This window comes from Chiloscyllium punctatum, chromosome 2 (genome assembly GCF_047496795.1).
Source record: "Chiloscyllium punctatum isolate Juve2018m chromosome 2, sChiPun1.3, whole genome shotgun sequence".
Taxonomy (NCBI): Eukaryota; Metazoa; Chordata; class Chondrichthyes; order Orectolobiformes; family Hemiscylliidae; genus Chiloscyllium; species Chiloscyllium punctatum.
The window spans coordinates 81744028-81756563 of NC_092740.1; the positions used below are offsets into that span (position 1 = coordinate 81744028).

The window sequence follows — 12536 nt, forward strand, 5'->3', positions numbered from 1 at the left end:
CCCTCTGAGATATTTGTGACCCTCCATTCTGCACTCTCTGGAGTCTTTGATTTTTGTCACTGCACCAATCCTGGCTTTGGCCTTAGCGAAGAAGGACATTCGCTCTGGAAATCCCCCACGAAACCCACCCAACTCTCTTCTACCTCTCTTTTCATGATACATTCTTTAAAACCTCCGTTGACAAAACTTAAAGTCATTTGCCCTAAAATTTCCTTGTTTGCTTTGGTGTCAAAGTTTTGTTTGGTATCTCTTCTGCCAAGTATCTTGAGATATTTTACCATGTTATTGGTGCTCTGTAAATGTCAGTTGATGCTGAAGGGAGTTGGGAGGACAGTGAATCAACATGAATCAAATGGACAGAGTTGGTTGTTTCTGTGCTGTTTCGGTTATAGTTCAAGGAATTGCTTTGAGGTAAGTTACAGGCAACCAGGAATAGATTTTGTTCTTCCAGTTTTTTGTCCCCCTTATTTCCTGACAATTTTTAATGACACTAATTTTTACAGGAATACAATTTCCCAGTTGCAAGTCATCTTTTCAAAACAGGGAATTCCTTTAAGTGTGACTCTCAGCAGTGTGTTTTGGAAAGCTGTTTGAACTTAGAGGGCATCATATCTAAGCTCAATCCTCCCTTACCTAATATCAACCAGTGTACTTTCTGACTGATGACTACTGCGGGTCAGGAACCTGAACTTTATTATTTCTCCCCACTCACCTAATGTTCATTTGCAGCAACGACAGCCCTAACTGAAATCATTTAACTCAGTCCTAGCTGTGAGCTGATGGACCTTGGTATTCGCATGATTTCAGATTCAATATTTGAGTCCAGTTTTCAAGATGTTTTTGTGAGATCATGTGAGTGGTAGAGACACCGCGAATGTATTACAGAAAGTTGCCCTTTGTGAATTCCAACAAGTTTACAATTTGCTAGCTGTGCTACTAGCTCAGGACTCTGTGCCATGTAGAAGCAGATTTAACACTCAAAGCTTGCATCAGTTGAAGTCCCTTACCCCCGCTTAAAGGCAGTACTGAGATACCGGCTGTTAACTGTATGTTTGGCAGTTTCGAGTTGTGAATTTCAGCACCTGGGGCTGGGGGTGGGTGGGGGGAGGGGTCATGCAGAAAGTTTAAAAAAATCAGTTTGTCTGGAGAAACTTGTACTTCCCCTTCTGCACTTGTGGTTGTGGATTTGTAACCTTTCGGTGCTTTTCTGCGGCGTTGTACCTGACTGTGCAGCATTGTTCAGTAGGCTTTCTTTTTTGGTTTACTGTGAAATATTGTAATATTTTTCATTATGTTTCCTGAAATTGGAGAACTGAATAATCCAGGTTTTCCTCAGTATATTCAGGGATGATACAGTGCTGGGGGCAAAGGAGCCATCATTACAAAAGATGTGTCATGTGTTCTGTTCTCATCATGCAGAAGAAAATTGGAATTTAGCGCCTGAACAGTTAATATTTAGAAAGTTAGAGTTAAAGTTAGAACATGTTTGTGGTTAGCAGCTCTGGTTTAGTGTCTGCACTTTATACAACACTTATTCTTTGTGTTAAGTAATAGAAAGAAGCTTTTTTTCACATGGTCAGTGACTAATGTTAAAAATAGCTGGGGGCTTTTCTAAATTCAATGCAAAATGTGACGCTAGTGTGTTCAAAATAACTTGGCTCCTGGAAACGATTTCCTCCTGCACCAGAATGTGTGGCTGTTTGTGGCGCAATAAGAAAGCCTGTGGTGACCTTAATGGAGTTATTCATGGTGAATCAAATACCCTTGTGACCCACTGAATATTTTATGCTTGATTAGAATTAATAGTTGAGGAGAAAGCGATCCCTGCACCCCAGTGTCGATGTAATTTTCTCTTACATTTTTTTCTTAAGTCTGAAGGTTTTTTTCCCCTGTGTAGTTGAAGTAGTAATCCTCTATCTAAATCTGTTCGATAACAGTGAAATTACACACAAAAGCTTTTCCCTCCCTCACTGACCAAACAGTAACAAACAAGATATAATTGAATCATGTAAATTAGTAGCCTCAGTGGATGAACAGTAATAATCAAGAATATGCTCCCCATGTTTATCAAAGGATTAAATTACATACTGAGCTAATTAAATGTTGCAAGAGTGAGGTCTTTTCTGCTGTCCTTCAAATAGAAATAATGGCAGAAATGTATAAAAAGATGTGCTTTGGATTCAGATGCAAAACTAGGTTTGCTTTTGTTGTGAAAAATGGTTCGGGGATTAATGACAAATATTTCATTTATAAAACTATTCTTAAATTGGTGCAATGCTCTTGTAAGGCTGTTTTTCTCTTTACATCTTTTTAAAATAGGTTGGGATTGCTCAGTATGGTTGTCTGGGATGTTGCAAACCATCTTGAATGCTTGCCTGTGGCCATTCTGACTCCTTTGTGTTACTGGGTCTAGGGTACTTTGCTAATAAATATGAAAGTGTAGCGTAGGCAGAAGAGAAAGGTGCCAAGGTTTAGCCTGTTGGCAGTAGAAAACAAATGAGTCCTGCATTCTTAGTGAAAAGACGATCAGTTCTTTACTAATGCCAGCGAAGCAGAGGATATTATTATGCAAAAGTTCCAATCATCAGGAGTGATAATTTGAAGGTTGGAGAGGGCTATTGCCTAAGGCTTGAATTGCTAAGCGAACCAGTACAATGGACTTGTAGAAACAGCTCAGATGTCAAACCGAATGAAAGGCAATTCTTTCTCCAGCTCTGTCTGTTAAACCATTTGCACACAGCAAAAAGGAAACAAATGGGCTACTAAGCTCCAGAAGATGGCTAATACCTGGCATGACAAATTGCCTCAGGAGACCATTACATAAACTGTCAGACCTTCTTCTGGCTCCGATTATCTAGTGTGAATGGAGAGGAAAGGCAAGATTTTTCAAAAGCATTTTTCTTAAACAAAAAAGGTCAGGCTTTAATAGTGTTTGCGTATTGTAGCAATGATGTGAATATTTGTGAAGATCTCTGCAGCATAGGGATATGTAACCACAGAAAAGAGTCTTTCATACTGAGCTAAATTTTGCGATACATTAATGGATTTAATTGCATGAGCAGTGAGCTTCAATGTATTCATGAAACTAGAAGCTAATATATGTTTTACTATATGTAATGCAATTTTAAGCGAATACGATGATAGTGCTTTTCCATGTCATTTTGTTCATTATATTTAAGCTGTTTGCTAAAGTCAAATGTATAACATTAGAAAAAGATTTGAATTGTTAATTCAGGGAAAGACAAGTTGAATTTTTCCTACGTGCCTTTTGCATTGAATTAACATATTTAATTTTCCTCACTCTAATTGCAAAAGAGTAGATCTGCTTTAGTGTTTATTGGTACCTAGGATTATCTCCAATATTTAAACGTAGCTCAGAAACAAGCATCCCCACAGCTTGGTGTGATGCCCAGTTGTGACTGGATGGATTGTGAACAACATCTTGTGGATTTGTATGAAATATGTAGCTGGCCCACATTAGCTGCCACCTGCCAGACACAGAAGCTCAATGCTAGGTCCCTTGTGCCTCTTGTACATACACAACAAAAATATTTCATCACTCAGAAAATGCTAAAGGAATAAAGGGGGAGAGAAGCAGAGAGTCTGCCAGACAAGACAGTCTGACCGTCTCAATCTGCAAACCCGTAGGTGTGCTGTAGCTTGAAAAGGATAATGAGGCCCAGTTGTTATGGGGGAGGGGATTTGCTTGGAGACTTGAGTATGTTAGTCTGGTAAAGGGACTGATTCAGAATCATAAATAAAAAAAATTAGTGAGTTTGAAGGTGTTAAGTGATGACAGATGAAACTGCTAGCCTATTGTGAAGAATGGTGAGTGGTAGAGAATAGGTTAGTAAATAGAGAGGAAATTGTGTTACTGAAATTACAGAGAACATTACAGCACAGGATTTCTCACTGCTAGTTGAACAAACAGATCTGCCATTGAATAATTTATGACTGATGTCTGAATTGCTTTATTGTGATACTGTTGTAGTCTCCAACTCAGGTAGTGTCAGATGGCTGATGGCACAGGAAGTGAAAATATAAAAAGATAGGGGTCAAGAATGGAAAATCCAGTGACTTTATGGGCATTATTTTTACCTCCCTAGAGAAGGCAAGAAGGGGGAATAATGGAAGGAGTTGACTTTAGAGAGAAACATATCTCTTTACGCCACCACACCTGGATAGGAGGTTTAAAGACAACCCTCTCCACCAATAACTAATTCAGGCCCTTAGGTAGTCAAGAATGGCCACTTTATGGCCTCAACCAGCCAACTTGCCGATCACGTGCCTTTGTGGTGGGCGAGAAAGATAGTTAGTTGCCTGAGTTGGAAGCCGGGTGACCTGTCTGCTGGGCTTGAAGGGGAGGGGGTGGCCCCAATTACCTCAGTCCAGGGCATTTATGGCAGGCAAGAGGGTTGCCTTTGAAAACCATCATTTTGCCATTGCCTTTGACCTCCCCCGCACAGTCCCAACAACATACCCTCCCCATCTCCCCTTTTGACAAGAAGATAAAGACAACTCACCTTCTCACCATGGAATCCCCCAAGAAACAAGCTTCAACTAGCAGCCTGTAGGACCCAGAAGTTGTCTGTATGTGAGGATGGCAATCTGAGACATCAGTGCTGGGGTTGTGAGATTCAGCTGGAAACTTGCCCAATCTCCCCCGTCAGCTCTTCAAGGAGCAGGCGGTATTGGCAAGTTTTCATGGTGATGGGGGTGATGTGTTGGTCATCACTGAATACTGTCACCCTCACACTTTAAAACAAAAGTAGAAAAAAAACATCTTGCAGCCTGTCTCTCTTTACAGGCACACGAAACTCTCCTGGGAAGGAAATCCAGCCAAATTTGCTTTGAAGTATAGATAAAATAACAGGCCGTTAATGGCCTCTGCCTGGGGAAGGCCAGTTAGGAAGTGACAACACGAGGTCACTGAGAAAATCCCAGTGCCGTTTGCCAGTTTTCCTTTTGAAGGAGAATTCTGATTGCCTGTTCTTGCTGTTGGGTGGGTTGGTGTTTCAGTTCTAGATAAGGATCAGAACTGTTCATTGTCACCATCTTGTATTTTTAATTGTTGCTGTCTAATTTTATTTTAAAAAATTTGAAATATGGATGACAGCCAATTTTCAGTTCAATAAGTTTGAATACTGAAATTGTGCTATTAATCATTGGTAATCCTTTGTTTAAAAAAACGCAGACAAGGCACATCCAGGATTGTTAATGGCTCAGGAAATGTGCATATCTCAAATTACTTCGTTCCTTACTTTTTGGTAAATGGTTTGGTTAATCATAAAATGCATGGTGAGTGACTATGCAAGTGGTCCACAAAACAATGTTTATTTTAATATTTCTTTGCATCCTATAAAAATACTTAGTTAGCTTTTGGCTGACCACTTCTTCTATTTATTCTCAACTTGTGACTTGCTAGCAAAGCCAGCATTTATTTCCTTCCCTCAATTGTCCACCACCTTCTTAAACTGCTGAAAATTCTGACACATATTTTGTTCTGAAGGAAGTTCCAGGACTTTGATCCAGTGGCAATGATAATATCTCCAATAAAGATTTTGTGATTTAGAGAGAACTTGCCAACTTGGAGATGTTGATGTTTCTATGTGTCATCTGTCCTTGTCTTTGCAGGAGGTAGAACACAACAAGTTTGAAAAGTACAGTTGATGGAGCCTGAGCTAGTTTTGCACTGTGTCTGCATCAATACTGGAGGGAATGAATGTTTAAGCTGCCAGTCAAGTGGCCTGTTGCATCCTAGGTAATGTTGAGGTTATTGGAGCTGCTCTCATCCAGGCAAGTGGAGTGTATTCCATCGCATTGGGCCTTGCATATGATAGACAGGCTTTGGGGAATTAGAAGCTGAGTTGTTCTCTGCAGCTTCTGACCTGCTATTGTAGGTTTCTGGTCAATAGTGACCCTTATTGATGGTTGAGGGATGGTAGTGTCATTGAGAAATGGTTAGATTCTCTCTTGTTGGAATTGGTCATTGCTTGCTATTTGTGTGGTACATATCTTACTCCCAATTTAGCAGCTTAAGCTTGTATGTTATTTCAGTTTTGTTGCACATGGACACAAGCTGCTTTGTTATCTGAAGAGTTGTAAATAGAAATGAACATCAGTCGTCAGTGAGCATCACCACTTGAATGGAAGAGGTTATTGATAACATTGTTGAAGATCCTTGGACAAAAGGGCAGTAGGAACTGAGGACCTCGAGTGGCGATGTCCATGGACTAAGATCTTTGGCTTCCAACAACTATACCAGTAACTTTCTTTGGATAGCAAATCCTCTAGTCAGTGGACAATTTCCTCCCTGGTTCCAATTGACTTCAGTTTAGAAATTTCTAGGACTTATTGCTGCCACAGTATGTCAAATGGTACTTCAGTGAGAATGGCAGCTACATGCAGATCACCTCTGGAATTCAGCTCTTTTTGCTGTGTGGAGTTGAATCCAGACTTGAGCATCAATGAGTAAGTACTGATTCGTCACACTGTTGACTACGCCTTCTATCATTGGGGGATTGGTGATGGGGAATCGTCTGATTGAGTATGTTCACCATATCTGGTCATTTTTCTGTTTAGTTGGACAGTTGCAGCTGCTGTAGCTGCACCAGGCTGACTGAGGAGTATTTTGTTCTGCAGCTGGATGCTTTTAGGCCCATTGCCTTTAAAACACACAATGCACTCAGTTGTTTCATCACAAAAGGGCTGATTTGACTGAAGATTAGTTTCCATGATGATGAGGATCAGATGTGGTTGAGATGATCCTGACTGAAGATGGTTGTAAAGGCTTCAACCTTGTCTTTTATACTGATGTGCTGGATGCCCCTGTTATAGAAGATGGGAAGGCTACTCCTCCAGTCAGTTGTTTAATTGTTCAGCACCTTCCCAACTAGAGAGCTTTGAACTGTTTTGTTGGATGTGAGATAACTATGGCATATTGCTTCTGTGCATTCGCAAGTTCAGCATTGTAGCATCACTAGGTTGGTACCTCATTTTCACATACCTGGCATTGTTCTTGGCATGCTCTCCGAAACTCCTCAATGAACTACAGTTGGTTTTCTAGCCTGATGGTTATGGTAAACTGAGGGGTTTTCTGGGCCATGTTATGATTGGGGATAATATTGCTGCTGAAGATGGTCCACATTGCCTCATGCATGCCTGTTTTCAGTTGCTGGATTTGCCAGATCTGTCCGTGCATAGTGGTAGACCTTCTCAGCATAGTACAGTGTGTCTTCATCTCAACAACTTCATCTGCATATTAACTGTGCAGTGATCACTCCCACCAAGTAAAGGTAAAATCCGAGTCTCTGAGTACTGCTTAGTCATAGACAGAGATGACTGGCATTGAGTTTAACCTGAGGGTCACCAAATTTGAGGCGAGGGGTGAGGTTGAGATGGCTGGACATTCATGATGACTGCAGCCAGTACTGGACCTGAACCCACAGTGGCATCACTCTTTATCATAAACCGGCCCCAGCCATCATGCAGTAGATAGATGCTTCTACAACAAGTAGATTGGTGAAGACAAGTTTGAGTAGGTTTTCCTCTCCTGTTCATTCTATCAAATTTGTCAAAAGGGCCCTTAGTCCTTCAGGACACAATCTGTTGTGGTGCTACTAAACTAGCCATGGTAATGGGTGTCTAAGTCTTCTCTTAGAATACATTCTGTACCCTTGCAATTTAAAGCAGTAATTCCTGCACAACAGGATTCCTATTGAGTGGTCTCGTGACCTCTGTGTTCCTGAGTTCAGTATGCTACTTAACTTCTTTTAGATGTGGTTTAGTGAGATGTTTGAGCTGGTGGTACTCAATGTGGCAGTCTTGCAATCATGTGTATCTGATAGCTCCAAAGTAAATGTACTGATTTGTAACATAAGTCAGCGGAAAGATCCAATTAGCAAAAAAGACTGGTTTCCTGGCAGCTGGCCATTGCAAATTCATTGGAATTCAGGGCTGATTTTATGTTTCTGTTGAAATTACTTAAGTTTCAAATGCACACAGTACTTTTGAAGATGGTGCTTCAGGAATGTAGTTGGTGCGCTGTCCAAATTAGACATCGTAGCTGTTATCTTTGACAGTGGGCTTGTGTTAAGAGTGGAAGTAAGTGAGTCTTACAGAAATTATGAGGCATCATTTATTTTGGCTTGTGGCTTATACAAATCAGTTTAGACAGGAAAAGCACTGAGCAATGCTGATTGAATTAGCTTGTAATGTTACTAAACTTCTCAGAGGAGAAAGCAGTTTTTCACAACTTCTTCAGTTGATCTACGGCTGTTAATAAACCATTTATTAAAATTTATGTTCAATAATTATTCAAACTAATAGCTTTTGTATGATTGGTCCTGTTATATAGTGAAAGCCAGTTCTATGAAAAATAAAATACAAAACAAGTTGTTTTTGTTAATCACTAACTTATAACATAGTCCCGGATTTTAAGAGGACACTGGATGTTGAAGTATAACTGAGCTGAGTAAAATATCATAAAGTAAATCTTACAGCATTTAATCACATAATATTTCTGACAAATGTTTCTTTTGTGCTGTATTTGTTTTCATGCTAAGACTTTTTATTCATCAGTTTTGGCGTTCCAATCTAACTTACTTTACTACCTTAAAATGTGGAGGACGGAATTTTCTCTCACAAAAAATCCTCTTTTTTATGGCTAGGCTAATTATAAAATTACATTTCCTGTCAACTGCCTCATTATGTTTATGCACAACTCACTGGAAGCTTGCATGTAAAACAAATTACGAGAAGGGGATGCTTTGTGAACTGTTGTGATTTTCAAGAACAGTCGTTTAAAAATAGAAATGGAAAAATTTGGAAATCCCCAACAGATCAGCGAGCATCTCTGGAGAGAGAAATAGTGCTCAAATGTTTCAGGAGGATAAGCTGAAGGTGATGCCGGCAAATTATCAATCTTCAGCTTTAATTCAAGCTATCCAGCCCCTACTATCCAAACTGATAACAACTTCAGGATGTACAGCATGTGTACTCCAGCACAGAAATCCTGAAGTTACAATCTTTCCGTCAAATTACTAACACTGACTTTGCTGTGAACCATCTCCAGTGCTGGTAATCACTTAAGTCACTGAGGACAGGACGTTGAACCTTGTCAATCAGATGTAACTGGACTTTTAGCAGCAATGATTTGAATGATATCTGGTGAGCAGTAGAACTGGCCCTGATTTTATATAGTATTCATAAAGTGATGTTAAATGAAGTTCTTAGGGAAGTCAATTTTCATTATTGCTGACATTGTACCTATTGTTAAAGTTCACTTGAGAATGTAACTTTTAAAAAAAGTTTTGGGATTTACATATGAAAGAACTTAAACCAATGTGGTCATTCTAAAAGTTGAGAGGTTTAACAAATAATCCAGATCTTTTTCAATATATAATTTCTGTTACATCATACTGTAAACTTTTGCTATAAATTTTGTATCTTACAATCTTATTTGCCACAATCACCTGATGAAGGAGCAGCGCTCCGAAAGCTAGTGCTTCCAATTAAATCTGTTGGCTATAACCTGGTGATGTCTGATTTTTAACTTTGCATTATTGCTTTGTTTCTTGTTTGCATTTTTTTTAAGATTCCTTGAAATTTGCTACTTAAATGACATCATTCAAACTCCATGCTTTGAAGGCCCAGTAAAGAATTGCTCCAGATGTTACTGCACAATGAGGGAAGTGAAATGCATGTCAAAAAAATGGTAAAATGTATCAGACCGAGAGTAATGTTATTTGCTGTTACACTTGTAAGACCAGTCAACAAAGATAGAGCAACCTTTTCTGGCGTGGATTTCACCTTTTGTGATGTTAGCATGAATCTGGTGCAGGTGTGCAGTGATGTCATCAAGCAAGGTGAGCTGCCAGACACATTGATATAGCTGGAAAGACAACTAATTAAAAAGTGGAAAAGTACTGAATCCTTTTAAATTTAACTTGAAATTTCAGCTGGTGAAATAACTAAATATGATGGAATAAAACTAGAGTTTAAAACAATGTTTTGTTATAGTGGAACAAATTGATGTCTCACAAGTGTAAAATAAAGCTTTTCAGGGTCAGTGAGGGTGTTCATAAGTAATTATGAAGTTAGGATGTTGTTACACGTTAGTTACATCTCATTCAACAAGGTGTAAAGCTTTTCATTAGTTTTTTCAGTGAGTTTAACAGGATGCAAGTCACTGCAAGTTCATGCCAGTTCAAAAATTCCCCAGTGATTGCATTCTGTGAGGTCTACTATTGTACAAACTCTGGAGAAGTATGGCATTACGAATTGCAACTTTTGGATTTCCAAGTTACTCTACGTATGTGCAGAGTTCTGTTTGCTGTTAATTTCAATGTTTCTCTCTCCACGGGTGTTTCCTGACCTACTTTTACAGCTCAGTCTTTTTATTTTTGATTTTCAGCATCTGTGGTATTTTCCAATTGTATAACTTTCTTCATGTTCAGTTACAGATAAAAATGACCAGATGTATATTTTTGTGAAGTCGTTGAAGTAACTTCTTAGGAAACAAGTGATTTTCAGATCTAAGCTCATTGTGTTGTGTGGCCTCTCTTTTCCTGTGGGCCTTCTGGCCCTGTTGCTTTTGTCAAAGATTCTTATAGAAACCAGAGACCCATTTTTTGCTAAGTTAAGTACATTTCCCACAATCTTGCCATCGAACTTTTAATATAATTAGTGTAAAATTTATGCAGTGTTCTTAACAGTAGTCTGAAATGTAAAGAAGATTACCAACGATAACCAATTTCATTGTTAACTAACAGTGGAGCTAACTAAAGGAATATGGTCCCTGGATCCTGTAACACAGTGATGCATGTCATCTCTCTCCCGACGGTTCTGCACCGTTACTCACCTGGGCTGAGTTCTTTTCTCATATTTCTAATTGTAGCCAGAGATTTGTCATCACTGTCTTCTCTTCCCATTATCACCTAGTTACTTCTGGTGTCCTCCAATCCTTCTCCTTCACCTACTTGTTATTTACTTGCTGTGCTGAGAAATTTTTAGGAATTGTTTAAGAGGTCAGGGCCTTTCTTGATTTTATCATTTTCACCTAGGATTCAGGTGTGGAACCAACATTCTCACTGGTGAGTGGTGAGAGGCCTATCGACAGGGATTATTGCGCATTATTACACTCAGTCATAGCTAATTTCACTTCATTAATATGCAGATTCCCATTGTACCAAAGTTGCCATAGTCCTAGAGGACCACGTGGCTGCTGTCTAATTGTAATGAGGTGATGGTTGTGGACTGCTCAGGCAAGGAGAGAGTTTGAGAAAGATGAGACCTTCACAGTAACCTCAACAGGTGCTGGAATTGAACCTGCGCTGTTGGTATCACTCCGCGTTGCAAACCAGCTGTCCAGCCAACAGAGCTAACCAATCCCCTGGATCGAAGCAACACCAAGCATTCCTGATGTGGAAGTCTCTAGCTCTCACTGCCTCTTCACATAGCCAACAGCAGAGAGAAACCTTCCATGAAACTCAACAAAAAAAATGACACTTTTGGCAGTATATGGTCATATGCATCTCAGTGTCATTTTTCACATTAAGCCTGATGACATCCAGCTTCCTCTAACCACTAAAGTCCTTGAACCCTTCACTGACTCTGCATTGAACTTGTCTGACTTCCAGTACTGGCTAAGCAGAAAATTCTACTAATTAAATATGAAGGAGATTGAAACCATTACCTTTGGTTTCCATCACAAATTCTAATCTCTTGCCATCCATGCCGTCCCTCTCCCTGGCAACTCTCTGAGACTGAACCTGACATTTTCAAACCGTGGTGTCAGATTCGATGTCAAGGTGGACTTTCAGTCACATCTATGCTGGCAGTAAGATTATCTGTTTCAACACTGTGCCATCATCCAGCTTCACTCCTGTATAAGCTCTGTCGCTGCTGAAATGCAAAATTGATGCAGCGCATTCCTCATTCATTTCCCACATGCTACCAGCAGTAAACTTAGTCATTCAAAACTCTGCTGTTCATTACCTATTATGCACAAAATCCTGTTCACTGATCATGTCTGTTCTCATTATCTACATTGGTCCTGCTTTAAGAAAAACCTTGAGCTTTAAAATTTTCACCTTTATTTTCAAATCCCTCCATAGTTATGACCCTCATTCTCTAAGTGAACTTCTCCAATCCCACAATTCTTACAATATTGGATTCAAAAATATCTGCACTGCTCTTATTCAAGCTTTTGAAGTATCTTGAATTTTAATCTCCCCCCAGTCACTTTCATAGGCTTTGCAAAGTTTGCAATCCTCCTTTCAAACCCTCCTTAAAATTTGTCTCTGCAACCAGGATTTTGAGCATCTGCCCTGAAATCGCCATATGTCGCTTGCCACATTTTATAGTGTCTGTGTGATATTTCGTTATCCTAAAGGTGTGGAAAATACTTGTTCTATCTTCATTGTTTTGTAACTTTGAGACGTTTCTCTATTCTCAGAGACAGTTCCAGGATTTTGACTTCGCAATACTGCAGAAATGGTAATATATTTCCGAATCAGGGTTGTGAATGGAGGGGA

At 39.5% G+C, this 12536-nt stretch overlaps 1 protein-coding gene across 6 annotated transcripts in view; it reads left to right on the forward strand.

Moving 5' to 3' along the window:
* znf608 (zinc finger protein 608) overlaps positions 1-12536 on the forward strand; it is a 90693-nt gene that overhangs the window by 27300 nt on the left and 50857 nt on the right. The window lies entirely within an intron of this gene.